We start from the raw sequence: 5,406 nt of genomic DNA, 5'->3' as shown, positions 1-5,406 counted from the left end.
GGACTGGATGCCATGATCTTCGTTTTCTGAATGTTGAGCTTTAAGCCAACTTTTTCACTCTCCTCTTTCACTTTCATCAAGAGGCTTTTGAGTTCCTCTTCACTTTCTGCCATAAGGGTGGTGTCATCTGCATACCTGAGGTTATTGATATATCTCCTGGCAATCTGGATTCCAGCTTGTGTTTCTTCCAGTCCAGCGTTTCTCATGATGTACTCTGCATAGAAGTTAAATAAGCAGGGTGACAATATACAGCCTTGACATACTCCTTTTCCTATTTGGAACCAGTCTGTTGTTACATTCATTAATGTAGAGGATGTGGAGAAAAAGGAACCCCCTACACTGTTGTTGAAAATGTAAATTGGTGCAGCCATTGTGGAAAACAGAATGGAAGTTCCTTAAAAAATTAGAAGAGAAGGAAATGGCAACCCACTCCAGTATTCCTGCCTGGAAAATTCCATAGATAGAGGAGTCTGGCCAGCTACAGTCCATGGGTTTGCAAGAGCTGGACATGACTCAGTGATTAAACAACAATGGAGGTTCCTTTAAGAGTTAAAAATTAAAATGAAAAATCCCAGGTGTTACCATACGATCTAGCAACAGGCTTCCAAGTTAGCGCAGTGGTCAAGAATCTGCCTGTCAATGGAGGAGATGCAGGGGATGCTGGTTCAGTCTCTGGGTTGGGAAGATCCCCTGGAGGAAGAACTGGAATCCCACTCCAGTATTCTTCCCTGGAAGATTCCGTGGATAGAAAGACACACTCCCCAGACAGATGTAGGCCATCTCAGAACACCCTTGACTAAGCCTGTTGAGAGAGTCTGAAGCACAAGACCAAGCTCAGCTATATCTGGATTACTGACCCACAGATACTGTAAGATAATGGAGGTGTGTTGTGTCAAGCCATAAATTCTGAGGCGATTGGTTATGCAGCAGTAGATAATGAATATAGAAGAAATAATGTAATCAGAGAAAATGGTAACAAATTCTGAAGTATTTTTATAATGTTTATTTATTCTTTTACTTATTTTGTTGTATCCTGAGTCTTATTTGCAGCACGCAGGATCTCTAGTTGCAGCTTTCGGATTCTCAGATGCAGCATGTGGAATCTAATTCTCTGACCAGCCCAGGCCCCCTGCATTGGGAGCATGGGATCTTAGCCACTGGACCACCAGTGAAGTCTCATTCTTCTTTTTTGTTTTTTCTTTAATTTTTGGCCACACCCTGCTGCATGTGGCACCTTAGTTCCTCAACCAGGGATCAAACCTGCACTGCCGGGGAAGTCCAGCAAATTCTACAATTAAAGAACACACACTGAGGATTGGGAATCAGGTGAGGTAGCTTCTTTTAAACACTTTAGTAGAAAATGTGGTCGACAGTGGGAGCTATTGATATAAAAGGCCGAGAAAAACTGAGGAAAAGGGAATTGCTTAACTTCAAACACAGGTGTTCCAAGCCTGGCAGAAACCTGAGTGACAGGATATCTGAAGCCAAATGGAATGAAGATTAATGGACTGTTTAGATCTGAAAAATTGCTATTATCTTGAGATATCAGGAAGGACACTGGGGAATAAGAGGAATTGTTTCTTATTTAATAATTTGAGAAGATCTCATTTCTGACTATATAAAAGCCAAATACTCAAATCAAATATCTTTTATTGACATTGACATGGCATCATACATCTGAACATAAAAATACCAATAATTACTTGATTTTTTTTTTTTTTATCAGACTCAGCCTAAATTCTGCTGATTTAGAATTCTGATCAAAAAGCCTTATCCATGGCAGTTCCCCAGGAAGTTCAAAGCCCAAAACAGAGGGTAAAATGTTTTTTTAAAAAAATATATTACAAGAAAGAAAGGTCTAATGAGAAGGAGGATAATAGTAAACACAATAATAATAGTAGTTAGTACAGGAATTCATTTGAGTGGCGTGAGAACAAGTTATTTGAAGACAACTTCTAAACCACGAAATGACATGAGACCAGTTCACAGAATTTTGACTTCGTGCCTTTAAATAGTTGTTTTGTTGTTGTTTGTTGTTTGGTTTTGGCCACACTGCATGGCATGTGGGATCTTAGCTTCTCCACCAGGGATTGAACCCACATCCTCCTGCATTGTAAGCACAGTGTGTTAACCACTAGATGACCAGGGAAGTCCCTGAATGGCTGTATTTAGTTCACAGGAGTGAGCGTGCCCATATTCTCCCCTCCTCCAACCCCAAATGATAAATATCTTCCATCCAAAATAGAACATTCCCCTTAGCTAAGAGTTATAGTAAACAGGCTGTTTAGGAATCATTGTTAGTTGGCATTCTGGTTCAGATGCTGAAACAAAAGTAGTCCAAACTAGACAGAAGTTTATTTCTCCCTCCTTGTGTAGCACTCCAGGTGTAAAACAAGCCTTCGTTCCGAGGTTGAAATGGTGGCTCCATGGTGTCAGTTGCCTTGTTCCTCTGTTGTCCTCTCGTCCACAAGTGAGCCTGCCCTCTGGTTCACCACCATGAGTTGGGGCCACTCCCAGGCTGCAGTAATTTTGCTAGGTCTTTCATAAGAAAGTAGTATAAACAGGATGACCTAAATAACAGGAATTTATTTTCTCACTGTTCTGGAGGTTAGAAGTCTGAAATCAAGGCCTCGGTATTCTTGGGTCTTTCTGAGGTCTACAGGGGCAGGGAGTGGCTCCGGCAACCTCCTTGGCTTGCAGATGGTCCTCTTCTCCCTGTGTTTTTTCCCATCATCTTTTCCCTGCATGTGCCTGTTTCTGTGTCCAAATTTCCCGTTTACAAGGACACCAGTTATACTGCATGAGGGCCCACCCCAGTGACCTTAATTCATTACATCTACAACAACCCTATTTTTAAATAAGGTCACATTCTTGAGTACTGAGGAAGAGGGGCTAGGACTTGAACATAATAATTTGTCAGTGGGGAGGACAATCAACCCAGAAGAGTGAGAATGAGTGAGGTGGGAGTGAGGGAGGAAATGCTCTTTTCTTTTAAGGGCATGACCGGGAGGTTAAATACCATATCCCCTTGAATCCATTGCTGGGAGTTCACCACACAAACACCCAACTTCAAAAAAAAAAAAAAAAAAAGGAAGGGCTTCCCTGGTGGCTCAGTGGTAAAGAATCCAGCTGCCAATGCAAGAGACACAGGTTTGATCCCTGATCTGGGAAGAAGCCCCATGCTATGGAGCGACAAAGCCTGTGCCCCACAACCACTGAGCCTGTGCTCTAGAACCTGGGAGCCACAACTACTAAGCCCCTGTGCCCTGTACAGCCTGTGCTCCACAGGAGAAGCCACCACAATGAGAAGCCTGTGTACCACAGTTAGAGAGTAGCCCCTGCTCACCTCAACTAGAGAAAAGCCTGCGTTAGCAACAAAGACCCAGCACAGCCAAAAATAAACAAATACAATTATTTTTTTAAAAAGAAAAAGGACATACATTCCTCGCTGGTGGTCATATGCCCCACTAAAACTATTATTAGGGGAAGAATGGGAAGATGGATGTTAGGGTGACCAGGAGCTTTAGATACATTATAGTTTACAAAAATCTTAGGAAGCAGAGAGCCAACTTAGGCCTCCAAACTGCACTGATAATTAGTCTTTATTTTGAATACTACCTATCATACCAGAAATGTTATATTTAGTTCTCACAATAATTCTGAAAATTTGATATTCCGCACACCCCCCCACCATGTATTTCAAAAGAGGAAATCCAGGCTCAGAGAGATTAAGCACCTTGCCCAAAGCTGAACCTATTAAATGCTGAAGCTGGGTATCTAGCTGAGGAGTCTGTCTAGTGCTGAAGCCTGAGGTATTTCACCACACCCGCCACATCCCGAACCCTGGCCAGCAGATCTCAGCATGCTGGCCTCACTGATAACCACTCAACTTCAGCTCGTTTCAGCCTTGGTTCTGAATGGGGACTTGAAGATTTGTATGGAAGACATCAGAAATGCCTATTTCTAAACTTTATGGGTTATCAAAGTGATAGGCAACCAAAATTTCATATAGAGAACACAATGGCATAAATATATATATATATATATATAAATATATATATATAAACACCCTACACAATACAATAGCTAAAGAGCATACCCACAGGGTGCCGTGACAGTTCCAAGGTTGACGGTAAAAGGCCAAAAAGTGGGCTGGGCCCAGTTCTCAGAAATCCCCACCCCATTCCCCAAAATAGCTTGAATACTCCTCTAACTCAGTAGCCTATGAAATTATCCAGCCCAGTTAAAACTGACAAGCCTGTACCTGGAGTTTCTCGCCTTCTGGGATCACCCACACCCTGTCTATGGAGTGTATATCTCCCTGAATAAACCTTCTTTCTCTTTACTATGGCTCAATCTTGAGTTCTTTCCTGCACGAGATCAAGAACCCACTCTTGGTGGCCCTCCCAGGGACTCACCTGAGACATGGGATGTAAGTCTCCTATTGTGCCCCACTTTCTTTCCTGCAATACCATCCTTTCTTTCTTGACTCCTCACCTCTACCCACAAGGCATCATTTTGCTAAGTTGTTGCTCAAGTTAAAAAATAATCAAATATGATATCTTAGATATGGAACCTAAAAAAATCTCCTGAATGTGTAGAAACAGAACAAATTGCTGGTTGCCAGAGGCAGAAGAAGGACAGTGGGCAAAATGGGTGAAGGTGATCAAAAGCTGCTGCTGCTGCTAAGTCACTTCAGTCGTGTTCAACTCTGTCAACCTCATAGACGGCAGCCCACCAGGCTCCCCCGTCTCTGGGATTCTCCAGGCAAAAACACTGGAGTGGGTTGCCATTTCCTTCTCCAATGCATGAAAGTGAAAAGTGAAAGGGAAGTCATTCAGTCGTGTCCGACACTTAGCGACCCCATGGACTGCAGCCTACCAGGCTCCTCCATCCATGGGATTTTCCAGGCAAGAGTACTGGAGTGGGGTGCCATTGCCTTCTCCGTATCTACAAGCTTCCGATTATAAGACAAATAAGTCCTGAGGATGTACTATATGGCATGATGACTATAGTAAACAATACTTTATTGTCTATTTGAAATTTGCTGAGAAAGTATATCCTGAAAGTTCTCCTCACAAGAAAAAAGAGATTGTAACTATGTGTGATGATGCCTGTTAATCTCTTGCAATATATATGTGGGTCAAACCGTCGTCTTTGTACACCTAAAACTAATATAACATTTTTTTGTTGACTATATCTTAGTAAAAAAAAGAAAACCCACAATGCTTATTAAAAAATGAAGCCTATAAGTAAGAATTCTCTGGAGCTGCACAAAGAAACTTTCATCTCTCTCCCTCTTCCCAAAGATGAAGATAGATAAAACTGCAGTTATGGTTTTAGTGATCTCAGCCCGTTTCTTTTTAGGAAGACAGAAAGTCACCTTGGGATGATGATATGCTAGTC

The sequence above is a fragment of the Oryx dammah genome, unplaced genomic scaffold, assembly GCF_014754425.2.
Source record: "Oryx dammah isolate SB20612 unplaced genomic scaffold, SCBI_Odam_1.1 HiC_scaffold_20, whole genome shotgun sequence".
NCBI lineage: Eukaryota > Metazoa > Chordata > Mammalia > Artiodactyla > Bovidae > Oryx > Oryx dammah.
The sequence above is the reverse complement of the archived record's forward strand: the minus strand, read 5'-3'. Positions refer to the sequence as shown.